This window comes from Pseudopipra pipra, chromosome 1 (assembly GCF_036250125.1).
Source record: "Pseudopipra pipra isolate bDixPip1 chromosome 1, bDixPip1.hap1, whole genome shotgun sequence".
Taxonomy (NCBI): domain Eukaryota; kingdom Metazoa; phylum Chordata; class Aves; order Passeriformes; family Pipridae; genus Pseudopipra; species Pseudopipra pipra.
The window spans coordinates 10,921,763-10,944,322 of record NC_087549.1 but is presented as its reverse complement, the minus strand read 5'-3'; the positions used below and the strand labels follow the sequence as shown (position 1 = coordinate 10,944,322).

The 22,560-nt window shown below is 40.7% G+C and overlaps 1 long non-coding RNA gene across 1 annotated transcript; it reads right to left on the bottom strand.

The window, feature by feature from the left end:
* Nucleotides 1-4,153: 4,153 nt before the first annotated feature.
* LOC135415976 (uncharacterized) lies at nucleotides 4,154-21,820 on the bottom strand. The gene is made up of 4 exons (XR_010431383.1): nucleotides 21,664-21,820; nucleotides 17,784-17,892; nucleotides 5,298-5,384; nucleotides 4,154-4,915 (listed from the first exon to the last, which is right to left on the bottom strand). It is a non-coding gene; the product is annotated as an uncharacterized LOC135415976 (long non-coding RNA).
* Nucleotides 21,821-22,560: the final 740 nt, after the last annotated feature.

The following is a 22,560-nucleotide window of genomic DNA, read 5'->3' as shown; positions in this document are numbered from 1 at the left end:
GACCCAGGAACTGGATTTTTGGGGGTCTCAAACCACGACAGTTCCTGTGTTTGCAGTTATGTCATGGTTTTCCTGCTGCACAACTGCTTCCAACTCTTCTTGTTCGTTGACCATGCTGCAGTTGGGCTTTTGAGCCCACCATCTTTTTTATGCCCTGATTTGTATGAGACTGTTCCCAGGTTCTTCTTTATTTTCTGACATCAATAATAGAATGTCGTCACAGAGAAATGAGATGCTGATCTTGGTTGATATTTTGTGAGCCTTGTATTTTCTGCCTTTTCTGCCTGACCTTAAGCTCTAGAAACTTTCTCTTCTTAACGAGAAGAAAATATTTCTCATTTAGTCACAGGATGCTGGGAGCTGGATTTTGAGTGAAAATACTGCATAATAGTACACTGGTGACATAATGAGAAAACTCACTGAGTGTAGCATTCATCTCAGCCTTTCTCAAATCTGTTCATGAATCCTCAGCTGCTTTGAGCTTGAAACCACAGGCCTTGTGCTTTCTTCAGCTGTAGGCAGGAGAAGGGCTGAAGCCCAGCAATTAGCCTCCCCCTCTACCTTGCAGTTGCAATTAGGGAAAGCATTGGCTGTGGCACGGTACCCACCTGGAGAGAAGAAGGTCACTGCTGTAGCCCTTCCACATTCATTTGCACACCTGCCAAGGGCCAGTGACAGCGTGGTCCACTGGTCACAGGCATTACCCAGTGACAGAAGGCTGTAAGCTATGAAAAGTCTTTAGTTACAAGCCTTTTTGTGAATTAACCCCAACAGGCAACTAAGCACCACATAGCTGCTCCCTCCCTCCCTGTCTTCAAACCGAAGTCCCAGTGGGAAGGAAGGGAGAGAAAAGGAAGATAAAAAGTGAGAAAACTCATGGCTCAAGATTAAAAAAAAAAAGACAAAAAAAATACAAAAAAACCCAAACAAAAAAAACCACACAAAACCCCCCAACTTAAAAATCACAGGAGAAATGGAAGAAGAAAGCAAGCAAAACAAAACAAGCTATGCAGAGGCCATCACTCACCACCTCCCATGGGTAGCACGATGCACAGCTAATTCCTGAGCAAAAGAGCAAAAGATGTGTAACCTCCTTAAATCTCCTTCTCTCTCTTTTTTTTTTTTTTTTTAAGTTTCTGAGCATGACACATATAAGCCACGGATATCTCTTTGGCTAGTTTGGGTCATCTGCCTCGTTATGTCCCTGCCCAGCCTACTGTGCTGCCCCCACCAAGGGTGGGGAGCAGAGTAAGAAACAGCAATGTTCAGCAATGGATAAAACATTTGTCTGTTATTGGCATTGTTTTGGTCACAAATCTAAACCACAACACCATATAAGTTGCTATGAAGAAAATTAACCCCATCTCCCACTTAGGCCCAGTACAATCCCCTGTCTTTGAAAAGAACAGCTTAATACAGGACTGCTGTTAGGTAATGTTATCCATGCTTTCAATAGAATTTAGTACCTGTTCTTTATTCTTTTTCATTTGTAAAGCTCCTCTGAGCTGCAGAAAAAGATTTGAATAAAAGAAAAGGCAAAGTAACTCTCATCCTCTTGGGACAAAATGTTCCTGCTGGTTTCCTACTATTTTACTTCAAAGCAAGAGTATCAGGAACAGCAACAGCACTGAGTATGATGAACTACAGGTGTACCTAATGTTATTCAACATAAAACGTGTCAGGATAAAGTAATCCAGGAATATCAGTCACTGTTGTGCTGGGAAAGGTGAGTCAGACAGGTGCTCCATGGAATACATCACTCTCTGTACAAGTTGCAGGGAGGCTCAGAAGTGCACATGTCACTCCTGGCTCTGCCTGTGGTCGTGACTAAATATGAGCTCACACTGTTGTTGTTTGGTGGCATTGGGTTGTATTTCCCTGAAAATCCAGAGCCTTTGACAGAGATGCTTGAGTTTGGATGGACACCTGTGTTTCTCATTACTTCCCAAGGTGAGCACTGCATTTGCAGAGTCTTATCTTGACCTTGACTCAAGACAAGGCTGCCTGATTTGTGAGCAGGTGGGCTCTATGTTGGTCATTTTTCAGTTTTGTGTGGTCTTCTTCAGCAAGTCAGTTCCCAGAATCTTTTCTTTAACTGTTGTTGAAGGTTTTTAAACGACAGGAGTGTAGTGGAGGAGATACGTGAATATTTCCCAGAAATAGTGTTTGAGATTTTGTAAATGCATGCTGAGCATGTGTTTGTGTGTGTAGGATATGTACTGTATGATGTGAATATACTGTACAGTCAGTTGGTTGTAGTGACTGGGAGATTTGTCCCCTATGGCACTACAGTCCTAAGAACTGGGTCCTGGGATCCATTACAGAACTATGGTAGATTTGATGTGCTCTGGCATATGATAACCTCCTCTTTTGCAGCTGCTTGGCCCTCTGAAGAGCCATTGTTCACCACTGTTTTCAAACCTGAATAACCTTTTTGGTATTATAAGGCAGACAATGGACACTCTTCATGGCACAAGGATGAGCACCTGCTTTAATCGGAGTCAGGGCTGAAATAGGGCCTTGCAAAGGCATCTGTAAGCACATCCTGCAGGAGGGGGCAATTTTCATACCAGTCACATGAAGATATTTGGGTTTGCTTTTTACTATGGTTATACTGTGTTATGTGGGCTCTGTTATAAGCACTGACCATGGGGGCAACACTATGGACCTTACACAAACTAATGACCCATGATGAAGATGCTATAGACTTTTCTCTGCATAACATTTTTTGAAACTCATTCTTTTTGGTAATAATAATTGCAGACAAAAATAGTAATTATACTACAAAGAAGTCTGTGTTTTAGAGTGTATCCTCAAAAGGAGCAAACCCCATCAGGCAGACTGAATTCCTCATACCTGTCAGGAGGCTGCACTAACTGCATTTACACATGTCTGTGCTCTCCCCCATTTTTCACAGGCTACAAATCCACAGCTAGGGACACTCATCAAAAACAGTCTCTTCAAGGATCTGTTTCTCATAACAAAGAAAGAGATGGTATTTACTGCTTTTCTTAAAGAAAAGTGTTTTCTTTATATATACAATAAGGGATTGCCATTGCACCCTCTCTAAAGAGCATACACAACTTTTATGGTACTTAAAAGTGTTTCTGTCAGTGAACAGCTACAGAATTAATAAACCCTTCAAGGCCTAGTATGGCAAGATTTCTGTTACCACGCAGGTAGCACAGGAGTTGCCAGAAGCAGATGTTGTGAAAGCTGCAGAGAATAATTGATGTTTAGTACAGAAGGTAGAGAAAGACACTGATGAAAATAAATGGAAATATGTTTTTCTTAACAAATATTTGTCAAGAGCCTAATTTCTGTGGTATGGACCAAAATTGTTGCTGATATTTTCTGTAGTGAAGTTTCTTCTGATTTGCTCAAAGTCTCCATCTGCACTCTGAGTCATCCACTTTATTCCTGGAGTGGGTACGTAAGACAGACTTTCATATCCACAGGACCCTGGCATCCTCCTGCAAAATGCTCCATCTAGGAAAGGTTGAGGCAGATGGGTAATATAGGTCTGGGGCTACCTGCTTGCCACTGTATAAAAAGAGGCCTGAGAGAGAAAAATCAGCTTTGTATCTGGATCCTTCCCTCTGGCTTTTTTCTTTTCCTAACATTAAGTGTTTAAACTTTCTTCTAAATGCTTAAAACAGCAGTTATGTCTCATCTATCTTTTTACTTTCCTGGCTGGATCTATAGGCAATACAGTTTGGCATAGCTCTATTGAAATCAGAGGAACTATCCCAGTTTCCACCAAATGATGCGGATCTGGTGTTTAAAATGCATATTCAGAATAAAAGAGTCCTGTACAGAAAGTAGCTGTGGGTAATGAGGCAAGGATTTCAGCTAGAGGTTTCAGAAGTGTATTTATGAGCCTTAGAGCTGCATTTCTCATAGCTAGGAAAATAATATCTGTTCTGTCACTTGTTAATATAATTATCCTCTGTTTCAGGAGAATTAGCAAGTCACAGTGCATTTAGGAACTGCTGCATTGGTGTTTTACAAAATTGAAAGAAGATAACATATTTGACGCATTTAGTGGTCCAAAATATGTGTTATGTTTGTCTTTGGAAAAGATTCTGTTACCTGTCCTTCTCTACAGACAATCATTGGCCCGTCAGTGTGAATAATTTGTTTTGCTCTGGAAAATTTCAGCCCCTGCTAGGATTGACTAAGAGGAATTGTTGTTTCAGCAATAATCTCTGTTGATGTGCTGTGCATTAAGCAATAAGCGGCTGCTGAAATTGATTAATCATCGAAGTGGAGATGAGATTTTAAGGCAATTTCAAATTCTGTTCATTGCACTCATATTTTTTTATTAAATATCCCCTTGTTGTGCTGTTATGTACAAGATGAATAGAACTTGTTTTTATCAGACTTCTTGGTGTCATACATTACTTCCTAAACATTTGGGATGTTTGAAAATCCCAGATATAAGCAGCTCTATTTCCAAGCCTTCACTGAGGAAGGAGAAAAGGATAACCTTGTCTTTTAAAACATATTTGTCTGTGGTTTCTTGTGTGACAGCAGATTTTTTTTCCACTTGCAATATATACAACAAGGAGAATTGCCAAAGCAGGTCAAACCCAAGGTTGATGAAGGCCAGTCTTCTGCAGCTGGTAGCAGACAGCACCAGCTGCTTCAAAAGGGGAGACAAGAAGTTTCACAGCTAGTGGCAATTTGAAAATTAACCTTTGAGAAGTTTTCTCTCAGTTTCCATGGGTGGAAAATTCATTTACGCCTGGAGGTAGGAGGCTTTGCAGGTCTTCCTTTTCTTTCTTTTCTCTTTTTTTTTTTCTTTCTTTTCTTTTTCTTTAGGGTTTGCTACTATAATTCTGCCCATTCTTGATACTTGTATACGATCTTGCATCTTTTTGATTCCTGCGAAGCTCTCAACCTTGATGATATCCTGTGCCAAAGAGGTGAATTTAAATTGGTAAGAAACACTGTGTCCTTGTATCAGTACAAAATATGTCACCTTCCAGTCTCAAGAAGTCTATTGTGTTTCTAACAGTTTGTGTTATCAGTGCCTGGTTAGTTGCAAGTTTTAGGCCACAGTTATCATCATCATATCATGGCTAGGCTTTGCGAACGAAGATTTAGGAAGGCTCTATCCACATTTGTTACAGGCATGCTGGTGGCTTATGAGGCCAATACGAGACAGACATATCCGATTGCAAAAGGCACAGCAGAAAGACTCCTTAGATGGCATATTCTGCAAGACATGGTTCTTTCTGCTTAGGACACAGTAGTTTGTTGTTTACTTGCTGTTATCCCTTTCCTCTTTTTACCTCTCAAGTCCTTGGAGTGCAAGTTCTTCAGAGCAGGCAGATCTTCATATAGCTTTTATACAGCACTCAGTTCACTGCAGACATCAGCTGTTTGCAAAAGAAAAATATTTATCAAAATCTAGGGGAACTGAACATTAGTAACATATTATGACTCTTATTTGACTAAATGTGAGTAGAACAACAAAAAAACATTAACAAAATTAACACCTCTGCACATGAAATGTGTTAACTACATCACTTGCTAACAGTGTATACCAATGTACAAGGGGTCTTATGATCCACCAAAGACTTGAGGTATCTGTAGGAGTTGTGAGGTTGAAGTATTTTGATGGCCATGTGTCCTTCATTACTTCAGGCCTCTGCTCCCCCTTTTGCCAGGGTTTTTAATCTGTAATGATGACTGTGAAAATGATGGCATATTAGACTCTATGAGAGTGTTTTATGCTGACAGAGTCCATCCACTGAGTCTCCTTGAGCTGCTCCTGTTTGCACTATGCAAGGTGAGAACGGGGCACGCAGAAGTGCTATGTTGGCTGGGGAACACGAGCTGCTTCCCTGCTCTTCCTTATGGCTGATCTCTGAACCTTCCAAATTTAAAGACTCTAAGGCTTTGAGGAGCCACTAAGTTTGACATCGATTTATGCTTTCGCTCGAAGCCTTTCTTATGAATTTGACTTAGAGGCAATAGGCTTCACATTAAGACAAAACTGAATCTGTCTTTGTTGTCTCTTTGTAGGAGATAAGTTTGCAGCAGAGACTGCATAGGAAAGCATGGGTTTCCTTTACTTTTGTTTAACTCCAAGTGGAGTTGGACAGATTACTGAGAAAGATGAAAAATGCAAGCTCAGCATTAAGTGAAGCATTTTACTGTTTAATTTACTATTTCTCTCACTATGAAGGGATGCATTTTGATTGTTGCATGGTGCTTTCCTCAGATGGCATTTTACAGGAAGCCTAGACTGGATGTAGTGAGCTATGGGTGATAAAGGCTAATCTCTAAATCTGATGGAAACTTCTGTTTATATAATGTAGTCGTTATACACTCAGTGTTCAACTCTGTAGGTATCTGAAAGGATATCTTACCACTACTACAGTTTGGGAAGAAACTCGGATCCTAGAGCAGCTTGTTTTCATGCAGAGACGACTCATAACAACTTTTTACCTCATAACAACAACAGCACAGCTTGTCATTGTGTTTAGTTTTGCTGCAGTCCTAATTCTCAGGTGAATGTGGCACACACAGTAAATAAATATAATGTCTGACTGTGCATGTAGGGGGAAGAGATATGGGTATATGTCTCACCATACTTGTGAATTTGTGTGTGAGATTATAGAGTCCAATCAGGGTAACTGGGTTCCAGCTGATCTTTAAAAGTAGGTCTCAGGCTATATTAAAATTCAAGGTAAATCCATGCCTTTTCACTACATCTAATCCAATGTGATGTGAAGTTGGGGCATAGTTCTGTTGAAAGGAAGTAGCTGAGATTGTTTCCATTTGCTATTGGTAAAATGGCAGTGATTTATGCCAGCTGAAATCAAACTGGGTGACATACCTCACAGAAATATGGCATTTCTGGTTTCAAGAAGAGGTGAGTTTGTTTTGTGTTTGTGCCATACTTGCCTGCTTTCAGAGTGCTACTTTGTCAAACAATAGCCTTTTCAGTGCTGGTTTATCAAGTCTTCATGGATTTAATCAGTTTTTGTCAGAAGGTACCATATTTCTTTTCAGCCTAGGCAAATAATTCAATTGCAAAAAAAATCATTCAATTGCCATAGTTTATCTGCATGATATTTATCCTCAGCACATCGTAGTGGTATCTCAGGAGATCTCAAATGCAGAACTTGTACTAAGAAGAAAATACGAGAACTAATTTTTCTTGGTTTTTTTTCTTACATTTTTTCTTATTATTCCCATTCTCTGATGAGAATGAGCAACCTTTCTCTGCGCATGCCTGTGGGCTTTGTGCTTGCTGGTCTGGGTGGAGGTACCTGTGCTAGAAGCACTTTTCGTTCAGACTGAGTGGAAATCTTGGGCACCAGTCAGCCTTTCCAGCACTTCAGCCAAAAAGGAATTAGAGAAGACAGCACAAGGAAGCATAGATGGGGCCAGCATTCACAAAGAATGGGAGAAGAGGGGAAATATTTTGCTGAATATCATTAAAATTTGTCACCTCTTGTATGATGACGAAGTTCTGCCCTGCAAATCTGCCCTTGAATGATTCAAACAATGGGTGCAATTTCAAGTGAATCAGGTGATGGGATTAAGACCATTAACTTTCACACAAGCGATCTCCCTCATATTCCAGTAGATCTTTCTGGCCTTGAGGAACAAAAAGAAAGGCTTTCAGGGAGTGAAAATGTGATAGAGGTATTGACTGGGAAAATTCCTACATCTCGGGTCTATTTAATTTCTCTTTTGCCAGTCTATTTTATATTGTTAGGTCCTGCACAGTGCTTTGTCAGTTTCCTTGGCAGAGCTCTCTCATTTATGGTTATCTGACTCTGCTTCATTTTTATGCCCATATCGTAGGTTTATTGGATTGGAAAGTTGACTACAAGCCATCCAGGGAGGCTGTCAGCAGTAGAATATCACATTACTGAAGTGAACAGAAATTCAGCTCCTGTACATTTTGATGTTATTTGCTGAACTAAACAGAAACATTCCAAGGTATTTCCCAGGAGGAGACAATTTTTCACTCAGATATGGTCATGCTATCAACTGGCATGACTGGTCATTTCTAAAAAATGCCCTCAGCATCCTGTAAACTCACATCAAACGTGAGTTAAGAATGTGTGAAGCAGCTGGAATATGGCATAGCTCAATGTAGTTTATACCCTAGGTCCAAATCTGTCTTTGCTCATGAAAGAGAACATCAGCATGATCATAAAGGGAACATTATTACAGGATTTGGGGACCTTGAATTAACCACAGGCTGAAAGTGTACCTAACAACAATTAACCCCAAACCATACTCTAAAGTCTTACTCCGTTTCAAATCCTCCAAGGGATCTATGGTCCAAAAGGTCATTGCATCAAAACTAAAAACATTTCTGTTCAGTCCTGGCTTCTGACTACAAATCTGAGCTGAAGAAAAAGCAATAAAGCTTAACTGAAGCAGCCCTCCCTCTTTCAAAATCATTGCTCAATTTGAATATTACTTATTGGTGCAAAATTTCCTAATTTCATGACTGGGGAAAAGCTGTCTTGCTTTTTAAAGAGAAGGAGTCACATGCTAACCAGAAAGCAGCACAATATATTAAACTGACATTGATTTTGCAAACAATATTTTCTTCATATATTTAAAAAAACCAGCCACATTTTTATCATGAGAATAAGCTGGTACTGTATATGACATTAAATAAAACCTCCTGGATGGAATAGGTAGAGAGGTGGGGAAACTAATAACAATTATAGTTCTTTGTTTGGTGCAAAATCAGTTTATTGTTTTGACAGAAACACAAAGAAACAGGCTGCAGGATGCTGAAAAGGTAGTCAGGTAGATTGATATTAGAATACATAACTAGGAATAATGGGATAAGTTAAACAGAGACCCTCATAATATGAACATCTTGCACTGTAAAACAGTCTCCCCTAGGAAAAGAAGGAACAGTTAGCTTATTAAATGAGTAATTTAAAATGATCGGAAAAAAAGTTGGAAAATATGCTATAGGGAACAATCCTGGAGACAGACTACTAGAAATTACTCTTCATTGCCTGTGATTATCTGCATTCATATTTTTTTTCCTTGTGTTCAAAATGTGGGAGTGAGGTAAATGGAGGTTGTGCCTTTCAGTTGCTCAGCTACACAAGCTGAAAAAATGAGGTTTGATTTCTTAATGACATTACTTAAGTGAAAAGCACTGACCTTTTCTTTAAAAAGGAGAACAAGAGACACACTTATAAATTGAAAAGGCAAGGAATTGTCAGCATGTGAGTTTAAATTCAGGGAGGAAGATCAAACACTGGATTCAAGTGCTATGAAAGACCCCTCAGATACCTCCAGCAGTAATGTATGTTTAATCAAGGGGGAACAACTTTTTTCTTGTATGAGTGCTTGGAATTTCTAATTAATTTGTGCAATATTTATTAAAATCTTGACTAAGGAGTTTGCTTTGTCATCCTTTATATTGTCTCCCTGCTCTCAAGTATCCAAAGAGGCAACTGCTTTTTTGGATATCTTGGGTTTCTTTCTCCATTAAATGTTGCATACCATCGCCAGCATAGCTCGTAATCGCATAGGGGTACACAGGCTTCATTCCCATTAAAACAATTAGGGCAAGTCTTTCACTTCCTTCTTTTCTGCCACCTATCTCAATACCAAGGAAATACCCGGGAACAACCCTTTGTCCTGACCACCCTTTCAGGATGCAACAAATATATCCAGAACATACCAAACCTGGGCAGTAGCCGCAGGTGAGCCAAAACCAACCAACCAAACTGTTCCAGCCCCCGGACCCACCCAGGGCTCGGGTACCTTTCAAGGCCCCAGCCCGGCTGAGACCCCCATCACTCCACTTGAAGAAAAGTACAAAGATCAGTGTTTACAGAGCCACAGTGCTGTCTACTCTCTTATATGGATCTGAATCATGGGTCATCTACTGCCACCACTTGCGACTCCTAGAACGCTTCCATCAACGCTGCCTCTGTACAATCCTAAACATCCACTGGTCAGATTATGTGACCAATACATCTGTTCTTGAACAAGCAGCAATCACAAGTATTGAGGCCATGCTGCTGAGAACACAACTGCTCTGGGTAGGACACATATTAAGGATGAAGGACCACCGCATCCCTAAGATCTTGCTTTATGGTGAACTTGCCACTGGCTGCTGCAAGAGAGGAGCCCCAAAGAGAAGATACAAAGAGTCCCTGAAACAACATCTCAGCCTTGGCCATATTGATCAACATAACTGGTCTACTCTGGCCTCCAATCAGGAGGTCTGAAGACACACTATCTATAATGCTGCTGATGCTTTTGAGAAAGCACACAGGATCACTCTTGAGGAGAAAAGACAACGCAGAAAGAATTGTGTCTTGCAGAATATACCACCTAAGGAGTCTTTCTGCTGTGCCTTTTGCAACTGGACATGCCTATCTCGTATTGGTCTTTTTAGCCACCAACACGATTATAACAAATGTGGGTAGAGCCCTTCCCAAATCTTCGTTCGTGCAGCCTAGCCATGAGAAATGTTACATATCTCTAATGATGAGGAGTCATTTGTGCATGCAAACAGAATCAATTACACTTCTATCCACCTGATAGTCTGTTATGCTACTAGAATGCTCTACACGGTGGGAATATACTTGATAACTGAGGCACTTTGGATTTTTTGTGATTTCAATGCACGAGAATGGTTCTGCTCCTGAAATAAGTGGAATAGTTATTTACTTCAGTTAGGACACCTTTAGACCTTAAGTCAGGAGAAAGAAACTTAATGCTTCTCCTTTTCCTTGTCCCTTTGTGAGAGATTTCAAATTGCTTTGCTGAAAATTTCCTGTTTCCACTGAGTCCTATAGATTAAGCTCAACAGAAAAAAATCGAAGTGAGATATGACCCAAGCAGAAATTCCCTTGTTTACCTGTAGATCAAGATAGTTTTTCAGTCCACTCAACAGCTGTCTTACAATCTTTACTCTGTGGTTACTCAGTACACTTGTCATACAGTAACAGCAAAGTAATCCAAGAGTGCTGTAGGTCCATAGGGTTAAATGGGCTCACAGGACCCTTGAAGACAGCTAGTTCTGCTTAGTAGTTACTGACTCCTCCTTTGCACTTAGTGGGAAAGAGTGCCAGGCTGTGTGTATGCAGATTTGGTGGCTCAATGACCAGTGACAACAATAAATTGTTTCCTCATTAATTTTGAATTCAGGACCAGATAAGCTGTATGATAGACATAGTAGTCAGGTGCTTTTTCTTTCCTGTAAGACACTGAAAGACAAAGGAGCTTTAGTGTGTGCATATATGTGTATGTATGAATGTCCATATATACACATATACGTACAATTGCTGGTCTATCTGCTGGCATACCAAAGGCTTATGAAATAGAAGGCAGATGTCACAGGCAGATCAAAGATATTTAATTATCAAAGCTTTACCAATGTCCATTGTCTTTGGATGAAGAAGATGATTGAGTTTTAATGCTTCTAAGTATTCTTTTCCTAAGCCTGTGTGAATGGTGGAGACTAATATTGTTCAAATTACTGAAGAGAGCTCCTAGTCAAGCACATGTGTGATTACTCATGAGAGAAGTGGGTAGTCAAGTAGGGACTGCTCTAGGGTCAAACAAGATGGTATTGTGCCAGACACTGCTCTGCTGCATAACCCTCCTATCCATTAGCTTGGAAGGTCTTTGGAGCCAAAGTTAATCCCTCTGGTATATCAGAGACACTCCCCATCTGGGAAGCTCACTGGGGCCTCTCAACACTGCTGGGCTGCCAACAACATTAAGAACCCTCCGAATGGCATAAACTGAAATGTTGCTTAGACCCATCAAGAGATTAAATTCCTCTTACGCTGCTAATCCTGTGGGGTTTTAGGGATGGCCAAGTGCTATTGCCTTATCTTGCCACTTACAAAACTGTGCATGTGACTGAGAGGCACCAGATGTGTGAGAAATCTGGGCAATGTTGGCCTCCTGCACTCCCTCCTCCTCCTCAGCTCTCAGATAACACTGTCCACAACCCTACCCTCTGCTCCCAAAGCAAAACCCTAGGATCACTATCCCTACTCCTCCACACCACACCACTCCCAGCTCTGGTTCCACATCTAACCTACCAACCTTTGTTTTGCTGGGTGTGCAGATACAGTCTGACTAATTCTTACACTGTATGCTCTGAAACAGGAGTGCAGCAAACAAGGGAGCCCTAACATGCAGCTTGGATAGCAGGCAAGTTACTGTTTATAGCTCTCTGCTTTATTGCTACGTATTTCTCTCTTCAGAATCAGTTTGGCAATGTCCAGATGGTCTTGCTAAAACGCACATAGCTCAGAAGGAATCCAAACACCCAGTTGTGGGCATAATGCTTGTAAGTTGCACACAATTTATCTCTTCATAGGGTTTGATTTGATCATCACTGTTAGATCACAAAGGATTCTGAAGCATTTCAGATGTAAATGAGGCTTCCTAAACTTGTTATTCTTATGACGAAGAGTCTCCCTTGCACATCACAAATCCAATTAAAAATAATCTTTCCTTCTATTTAAAATGTACATTGCTTCTCTTTTAAAGAAATATGGGGAAAATGCTCACGTGCTGTCAATAAAAGCTGTATATAGGAAGCCACACCATTTTCTTTTATTTTCATGTTTTTTAAAGGTAAGCTTAACTGTTTTTTTTTTATTTATGAACTTTATTTAGAAGGATTGCAGACTGAAAGGAACATTATTTGATCAACTAATATCCCAAATTTTATTCAGCATTTTATCTGGACATTTGTCGTACCTAATCAAAATTGCGTTTTGACTCTGAGAAATAAGGGACTAATCTTGTTTTGATTTAAAATTATAAACTTATAACAATTGCAGTCTTGCATAGACCTATTTGAATACCATTGTAATTCTATGAGAGATACTTGGAAACGGGATAGCTGAGCTCTGTGGATAAAGCGCTATCATGCTGCAAGTGAAACTGAATATCCAGAGTACTCGGTCAGTCTTTTCAGTTTGAATGGGCAATAATCAGGCCAGAGAGTCTGTAAGACTCACCGTGAGGATTGGACTGCAGGACTGTTTTGAAAAGAAAGCCCAACTGTAGGGTTTAAAACAGGTCAGAGATCTGGTCTCTACACAGACTCTCTCCTGCTTCCTAATTTTTAATGTGGGCATTTGTCTACTACTTTGCTCCAATCACTTTGATTAATCATGATCAGGGTGAGTATCTCATCGTGGTGAACTGAAAGCTTTCAAGTCCTGACACTCTGATACATGGTCAGAGCCTAAAAGGGAGGGGAAACATCCCCTTGACAAACCACTTATCTTATCCCAGCATGGGCAGCCACAACACAAACTGCAGCTAAACCACTCCTATTCTCCCAGCACAGCTTTGGCAACTGGTACCGAGCAGGAGCTGTGCTGGGAGCTCGAGCACGTTGCTGAGAGTGGGCATGTGAGAGTCAGGACTGCAGGAGGGCAGAGGGTGTGGTGGGGTTGCTGTCTGAATCCTCTTGCTTTCTCATTCCTTGGCCCCAAAAACTTGTTTCTGTCCACATTCAACACTGAGGAGGAGAATGGGGGAATACTCTCTGGTTGCTTTAATTTATGTTGCATGCCTGTCCTATTACCTTAGTACATGTGTTGTTTTATAAAATTATCATCATCTTTCCTTAAGCCCATTTGTAGTTTTTGACTCATTTCCATCAGTAACAGCTGGCAAGGAAGGGATTTCTTCCTATATTTCAATTAAATATTTTGATGCTTTAATTTTTGATTAGAGGGTCATTTTTAAACTTAGTTAGTTTGAGTTGTTAAAAAGAAGAAAATCAGTTTAGCTCTTTCCATGAAAAAGAATTTGTATCAGGGGAGGTGTGAGCAGAGAGTGTCTATTTGCTAAAAAGCTGCATTGCATCAAACCCCAGGTATATTACATCAGTATGATGTTAGCACCCAGGAAGAGTTTGCAAACCTGTTTGTTTTTGTATGAAGCTGTTATCTTTCATAGCACAACAGGGAAAACAACAGCCTTGAAAAGATTTTTGTGCTGGATAGACATGAGAGGGTTCTCTGTTGGCCTCCCACTGAGCAGGCACAGAACAGTGTCTGTGCCATCATGTTTGAGGGATGGTGTTAGGTACGTTTCTGAGACAAATGACTGTGACTGCTGCCTGCAATGGTGATGGATGAGGCTATGTGGCCCAGGCTTGCCCTGTGATGTCCCCTGCTATTGCAGGACAGCCACCACCCTGCAAGGCTGGCTGCTGCAGCAGTGAGGCAGAGCCTTTCTGGGTTGCTCAGGCATGTATGTAAAACAAGAATTAAATAACATGTGCTTTCCTCATTTTAACAAAATGAGAATATGAGACCTCTGGGCAAGCATCTGAATTTCCTGTAGCAAGAGGGGTAATATGTAGGGTTTTGAATGATAAAAGCTTGTGCCTCTTTGCTTTTCCCAAGGCTATGCCTGTGACCCTGACAGGGTTCTTCTCCCAGTACCACTGAGCAAACATTCTCATACTGTATTCTGCAATGAGTGAGACAGGGATGAGCTGAGCCTGCAGGATGTGTGTAGGTTGTGGCTCTTTCACTCCCCACAGCAATGGAGAGGGTAGGAGACAGTCTTGCTGCACTACAGCTGACCCCTCATGCAGGACATGGCTGAAGGGGTCAGAGATAAAGTAGGGCAATGTGTGACATTTGGAGTCCTGACGTGGGAGAGGAGGGTGAAGTGGGACCTGGAAGGATGGACACTTCTGTCCCTCACTGACCAAGGGTCTTGGCTGGTCTGAGGAGTTACTCATGGTCTCTTTTACACGTGGCATTGTCTGTCTGCTGTGAGGTGTCCTTCTTACCCAGGGCAAAGCAGCTCACAAACTCCAAAGGCTGCTCCACCACAGCCCAGTTCATCTAATCCCTGCTGATGGTTACAGATGAATCCCCAGCAGTTTCATCCTGCAGGATACTGTGTCCTCTGTTCCAAAGGGAGTCACAGGGTTCAGTATATCACTGGTGAAGGTGCAATGATAAGAAATCTGGATGATTTGTCCCCTCTAGTGATGGTCTGTCCATTCAGACAGTGACACAACATGTTTGTGCTGGTGAGGCCTTTAGTTGGAAAATCAACAAGCATAGCCACCATCATCGAGAGGGGAAGGTGATATATCCATCTTTTAGCAGTGCCTAAAGTTAGGGTGTGGGCCAATTTTCATCATTTTTGTTTGATTTTTATTTTGTCTTTTCTAAATTCTTTTTGAGCAATGAAATAGCTCATGATTCCAGAAGCAGAAATTCTTCTACCTTGAATATTTAACCTGAAATATTAAAATAATCTTCTGGTTTAGCCTCTCTAGACCTCAGACAAAAATGGTTTTCATTTGGTGCCCAGCTTATTAGCTTGCTGAGAGATGTTAATAATTAAGCTAATAATTACTACACCTTTGCAATGGATCTTGAGGTAACTTTAATGCAGGTAATTTAAAGATAAAAACATTATTTCTGCATTTTTTTAATTAGAACAAAATTATTTTTATATTTATATTCTATCTCTGTTTCAGATTAAAAATATGAACCAAAACACATGAAAGTTCCATAATTATTGACCAGAAAGGAAAATTGCCATGCTTCAGTATGGCTCACAGAGAAGGTTGAGAAAATGATTTCATTTCTTAGTAAGGTCTTTTTTGAGTTATACTACTCCTTCAGTTGGGAACAAAGCACAGACAACTTCATTCACAGTTTATCCTCTTCTCCCCAAGTAGCATTTAGCCATTAGTGGCCAGCAGTTTTGGGATGTGCAGAATTGGCAAAATAAAATACAAAAATTAATTCTGTTAAAAGTACAGAAATAGTGAAACCCGAACTTCAACATATGCAGTTTTGCTCTTCATCATCACTTTCTTCACTCAGAGCTGCACACACTTTTAATGGGCCAGCAGAACCTTGGAACAACCCCTTTTTGCAGATGGGGACATTGGAGCAGAGTCATCAAGTTACTTCCCTAAACTTCACTGTGACCTGTCACGTGTGGATGGCAGAGCTGGGCACCAAGGGAACACCATTTATAAGAGTTCATGTCTCGCCCTTTCAAGCAACTGCAAGCAAAATGCAGAAGTAAATGACTTTGCTCTGTTTTGGAGCTGAGGGACATTCTTTCCCATCCCACTACTCTGGGGTTACTGCTGCGATGTGATTTATACAGTAATTAAATCTGCAGAATATAGTTGGGTGCCTAAATGCTTTTTAAAATGGTGTTTAAAAGATGAGTCGTTGAGGCCCAACATTCCAAGGCACTGACTCCCACTGGTACCCACACAGGCCAGTGGAGCATTGGTGCTTTAGCCACAGCATGGCCTTTAGCCAGAGCGCTCAGTGCTGTGTGGGAGAAAGCCCAGAAAGGCCTCTCTCAATGCACAGCAATCTATTTCCTGCTAATTTGTACAACTTTGAAGCAGGAACATAGCAGAGGACGGTCTATCCCCTTGCTGAATAGCACCCTGAAAATTATTGTTGCAGGTAGGTACAGGGAGACTGACAAGTGAAATGCTATTTTCTTAGGCCAGTCGGTGCCAGCTCACTGATTACTTGCTGTATTTGATCTGACGTCTATCTGGAGTGACTCATTCCCTACAGCCCCAGGAAAATGTGCTCTCTATAAGCATTTTAGAGGCTCTGTTGCTCAGTGTTAAGAAACAGAAGGAAATTCCTTCCAAATGTGTTTCACCAAAATGGTGAGCTAAATTTTCTGAAGACATCAAGCCTGTTAGGAAAAGGTCCATTGCAAAACAAGGCATACCTATATGACCATGAGAGAAGAGGAATTTAGTTTTCAAGCAAAGGCTGCAAAATGGCTAAACCATGTTGTAGTTAAAAGTAACATTTTTCTGTATATGACAGGGAGAAACGGATTTCATGCTGGCTCATTACCACCCTGTCTTGCTCCCCACCTTTTTCCTGCAAAGAATTAAGTGGAAATTTTTCCTGCCTTTCAAACCAGAGGTGTGTACTATGGTGACATTTTTGCCCATATTGTGTTACTATATACTTACCCATGCAGGACCTGGCATCCTGTGACAGGAGTTGAGGTGGTGTGTGGATGGGCTCCCTGCTCAGGTGTCAGAAAGGACATGACACATCGTAAAAAGGATCCACATGAACTGGGGGAGCTGAGCTCCCAAATACCACTCACATGTGGTCTTGATGGATCAGGGTTGAACAAGGTAGCAGAGCAAACACCTGAAAGCCAAACTGGCCTAATGAATGCTCCATATTATTCAAAACAGAGGTGATTATATTTTAATGTTAAAAAATGTGCATTATTTAAGCTTAATTAGGCAAATGGCTTTACTTTAGATTTGCAGTGGAGTGAGGCAAAGTAGAATTATAGCTTCCTTTTACCTTTCTTTGGACCGGAGCAGCGCTGAGTGTTCAAACCTGTAAAAGCATATGTCAGCAAAGACTCCGGGTGAACATTTTTTTGTCCTGGTACATGGGGAGCAGGGAGGAGCTGGTGGAGATACTTGGGCCAAACATACTCACTAAGCCCTTTTCTGTTTTCAGGTGTTGCTGACTGAGGTAAAAATTGGTACAGGTATGCAACAACTTAGCAAGTTTTTAAATAGCCCAGGATGCTGCAACGGGGCAGGCCCTCTTCCAGCAACCCCAATATTTTCCTGTGCCATCGCGACTTCCTGTGCTTCCTATCTCCCATTCACTTCAGTTCCTTTAAGGCATTGCCTTTCCCAGTCTAGCACAGAGGACTAGGCAGTGGTTAGACCAAGAAGGGTGGATCAAAGATTTAGCAAGATAGGAGATTTAACAAGTTTCACCTCTGCTGACCTCATTCCCAACTGGATTCTTTCCTCTGGAGCCAAGGCTCCATGCAGGGCAGCTGCTCCTGCTGCTGGTCACCTTCTTACAGAAAATCTGACCTTTTCTTTCTGCAATACTGATAACATAAAAAAATTATAGATTGGACAGCAAACAGTTTTTATTGAATGTTTAGAAGTATCCCACAAAAATGGGACCAGGGCAGTTTTGGGGAGGGTGGACAGCCAAGGGGCTGCTGCTGCTGAGGTATGGTGCCCACTCCTTCCCAGGACAGGTGGACATGGCTTCCCCAGCACTGTCACTGCAGAGCTGATGGAGGATCTCATCACGTGTACTCCTTGAGCCATGCAAATGGAGAGGATTTCGGCTAAGCTCCCCAACGGTACAAGCTGACCAGAAATAATTTTAGTATTCTGCAGGTTAAATCAGAGTTCCTTTCTTCCTTCTTTGTGTGTCGTGTTCTGATCAGTGCTCCTTTGTCTTGGCAGGCAATTGCTGTTCCTAATTTGTATAATAAAATCTGTTGTCTCCTTGGACCAGAAGTTTTTCTCTGAACTACATAGGCACCAATTGTTACTGAAATGTGTGACATTCATTTTGTGTGTTTGTTCTCAGGAAATGAAATGAGCAGATTTTTCATTTTGTTCCTGTGGTTTTGCTAAGCCAGCAGGCCATATTTTATCAGTACCAGACTTGTAAGCATCCACTCTTTTGAAAAATTTGAACAGAATTCCTGCTTTCCTCAGTGTAAATACAGGGGGAAAGCAGCAGGAACTGTGACTCTATATTTTATAATGTCTCATTCTCCCTATACAATGAGTTGCATCAAAGCAGTCCTGAGAAGGGGGCAGTGTGATTACACACATTTTTACGGGTGGGGCAGCTGAGGCATGGCTTAGTGGTAAAGCTGGAATAGAGCTGAGATGCTGGGACTCCAAAAGTTCAGTTTGTCATGTCACACAGCCTCCCTCACAGTGCTTGCATAACAGGGTCTGACAACCCCTTAAACACTGCTGAGTTTATCCTTGTAACACACTCATGAAGTACTTTGTTTATGCAGGTGGGATATTGAAGCAAGTATGTGTTCATGTACTTTAGGAGCAGAGAGAAAGAGGGAGAAACATTTTGCAAACCCTGATCTACTGGGGAATAAGAAAACTTGATTAATTTTAAACATTCACCTTCTTGCTCTGCTCAGTTGGGCCCAAAATGTTCCAGTCTTAGTATACCTGTTATTGACTTGAGGCCCTGGTCTTCAGTGAAATGTGTAGTTGCTCTTACTTGGGATTCCCAGGTAGAGCCCAACAGCAACCTCTGCCCAAGGCTGAACATGGGCTCAGAAGGTCTCAGCATACCAAGTTCTACAGAGCTGTGTCATTCTTCCCCAGTGCTGATGGGCCTCTTTTCTGGGGACAGGGGTCCTGCCACGTCCTGAATCCTCTTCAATAAAATTTTAGCCATGCAATCCTGGTGGCTCCCCAAAACAGCCCTCATTTTGTACTTTGGCCAATGAAGCAGCTGTCTTGGGGAAGGACTGCTCCAGAGAGTGGAAAACACAACAAACTTGCAGTGGAGAGTAAGTGTGAGAAAACCTTTGCTGGTGTCAAGGGGCTGTCCCAAAACTTTGTATGCCTTTATTACCTTCCTGGGGCAAAGAGGTCAGAAAACACCACTGAAATAGCAAAATACCTCAAGAACACTATGCAGAAGGGTCTCCTCCTTAAATTTGTTGCTAGAGTAAGGGAAGGGCACATGAAGCTATGGATTTATATTTGTAAGGATCCAGTAATCTCAGGGCTTTAAGAAGCTGATAAGGGAATGTGGTTGCTGCATTCAGGGAGAGAGTGAGAGAGCAAGCAGATCTGCAGTCTGGCTTCTGAACTTGTTTCACTTCTGCAAGTGTCCTCTCCCCTCACGCAGAACCTGATTATGAAAAGTTTGTATGGCTGCAGCAAATTTTAGCCTATAAATATATTAATTCTTTTTTTGTGCACTTTGTGCATCATTGCAGTGCTTCAAATGTTGTCTCAGTATGTTGTTAATTACTGAATCACTGAGAACATGCAGGAAGAAATAAGTGGGCTGAGAAACAGTTTTGGTTTTGTAATGCTTGACTTGAGTCTGTGCAGTATTTAACTTCCAGTCTATGAAGCATATAGGTTATAATAATGTTTAACATGGATGTCTAATCTGTTCATCTAGCTAGAATAGATCCTATTTCCCTTCTGCATTTGTCTTCATCTGTTCAAAACTATGGGAAGATTTCTGTCAAAAATGAAGAGAAGAAGGTTTCTCTTTTCAGAAAGGGTCAAAATAGAATATCAATTTATATATTCTAAGGTCAAAAGTACAAGAACAAATGCAGAGTTATCATAATTTTGACAGCTATGTTATCTTTCTAGTAAGAAAAAAAAATTCTCAGAGAATTTTCTCTATTCCTTTCACAGAATATATTAGAAATTAGGATACTAATGGGTTTTTAAAAAATATTACAGTCTCTCTTTTTCATGTTAATATGTCAAACCACTTTGAGCAAAAACAAAAAAGTAGAAACAATGAGAAATTAATGTATTAGAATTTGATTTTTAATTCTGAGTATTGCTAACATTTCTGAAATGTAGGTGTGCAAGTGTATAGGTTACAATCTATCTCCATATTTATGCTTGGGAATGTGAAAAAGAGAATGTAATAAGTGATGTTGGCAACAAAAAAGAGTGGGAGATGAAAAATTGTCAAAAGGCTGGTCATCAGCTATCCTTCAAGATGTCTTTATAATGAAAAATATGCTACTCTATTTTGTGATTTACACTTTTCAAATTATCTTGGAATGAAAAAGTGCTGTCAAAATATGTAAAATAGAAATACATTTTTTCAAACAATTCTTTTGTTCAGAGTCTTACCCCAAAATACCAAATAATCAATATTTGTCTAATCTTTAAAAGCTTCTCTTATTTATGTGGCTTCTGGTTATATTTTTCATATTTTTATGAGGTTCAATCAACAGAGAGGTAAGGTTCATAGGTTCACTGGCTGAACTGCCTCTCTGCAGGGACAGTTACCCAGAGAAATTCCAGCTCAGCTCATACAAGGAATAAAGGAGAATTTGTCTTGGCTTTAATCTGGACTGAGCTCCCTGGAATGTCAAATTGGAGCTGGCTGCAAAATGGAGACAAATTTTCATTTTAAAATTGGCAAGATAAAACTTGTCACCATTTCCCTCCTCCCTTGCCCTCAAATTTCAGCAGTGGTAATATGAACAGAGGTGTTGTCAAGCTGAGTAAATGTATTTAGAGACTTACTACAAATGTAGTCCTGGCTGTTTGCTTTTAAAGAGTGGAAAGACAGATTTATACACAAACTTCAAAAGACCTGAAAACTGCTCCTCTTTTTGTGGGTAAGAGCAGATGCCAACAATCAGCTCTAGTACTTAAGTTAATGACAACTTTGGACAGCTGCAATTTATACAATTATTCCTTTATACTTCCTAATGCTGGAGAGATTATTGCTTTCTTATGAAAAAGTGATTTTTTTCCCCCTCAATTTAAAGGTACAGCTCAATGCAAAAACACAGAATAGGGTTGCAGAGGCTTTCAAGCCATCAACCAGGGATAATGAAGTGACCCAGTTAAACAGGGGCATCTTTCCTGAAAGACAGGTAGGAAGTCTTAGCATTGACCTGACTGCACATGCTAAAGAAGTTACCACTGCTTTAGCAGTTAGATCAAGGTTAAGAGCTTTTGTAAATCATATTCTAGAAGTAGATGCTGTTTCTCACAGATCCTGTTTCACAAAGCCTCTTCCCCTTGGTCCCTTATCACCCAGATGAAAGAGATCTCAAGTTGTCCATTATTGTGATACTCTGCCAAAGCCACACTAAAACTGCACAGACCTTAATGCAAGAGTAGGATGTGAAATGGGGATGGTCCAGATGCATTGTAGGGTTTAGCAAAAGGAATAGAAGAGTTAGAACACCTGAACTCTGTTTTCCAATTGATTGTGACCTCTAATATCATAGAACTGTAGAATCATAAAATGACCCAGGTTGGAAGGGACCTCTGAAATCACCAAGTCCAACCACACTGCCGTGGTTACTAGGCCACGGCACTAGTGCCACATCCAGTCTCATCTTAAAAACCTCCAGGGATGGAGAATCCACCACTTCCCTGGGCAGCCCATTTCAATGTCTGATTACCCTCTCTGTAAAGGTCTTTGATAGGACATTTTGGGGTTTTGGGCTCTGTTCTGGAAACTTTTCATGTGAACTCAGCAAAAGTAAAGTCCTCACTGGGCTAATTAGAATCTTCTGGGACACAGACTATAATTTCTAATTAGTGTCAGTGGAACTGCTACATAAAAACTGAGGTCACAGGCTATTTTCAAGAGGTTCTTCATATCAAGGAAAATTATTTTTTTTTTTTCAGGGCCAAATAGAATGAATACCATTGCCTAGTAATCAAAGAAAGATTCTTGACTGAAATATCAAATATCCAAATACAGCAGATATAACTGATGATTTGAAAGGAAACCTTCCTTTATAGGATTGTACTGGGAAATCAGTGACTTCCAAAATCAACTTAGTTCTCAAATGCAGCAGTACAGGATCAATTACCCACCTGAACTTATTTTCTTCATTTGGGGCTTTAAACATTAATCCACGAAAAACTCAAAGTGCAGTGCCAGAATTACACTCAATTCTGACCTCTGAATGACAAATTATGAGTTCAGTGACAGCTGTCCAGCTGTTTTTCCTTCTTCAGATAAGCTCAACTGGATCTGTCAGAACATT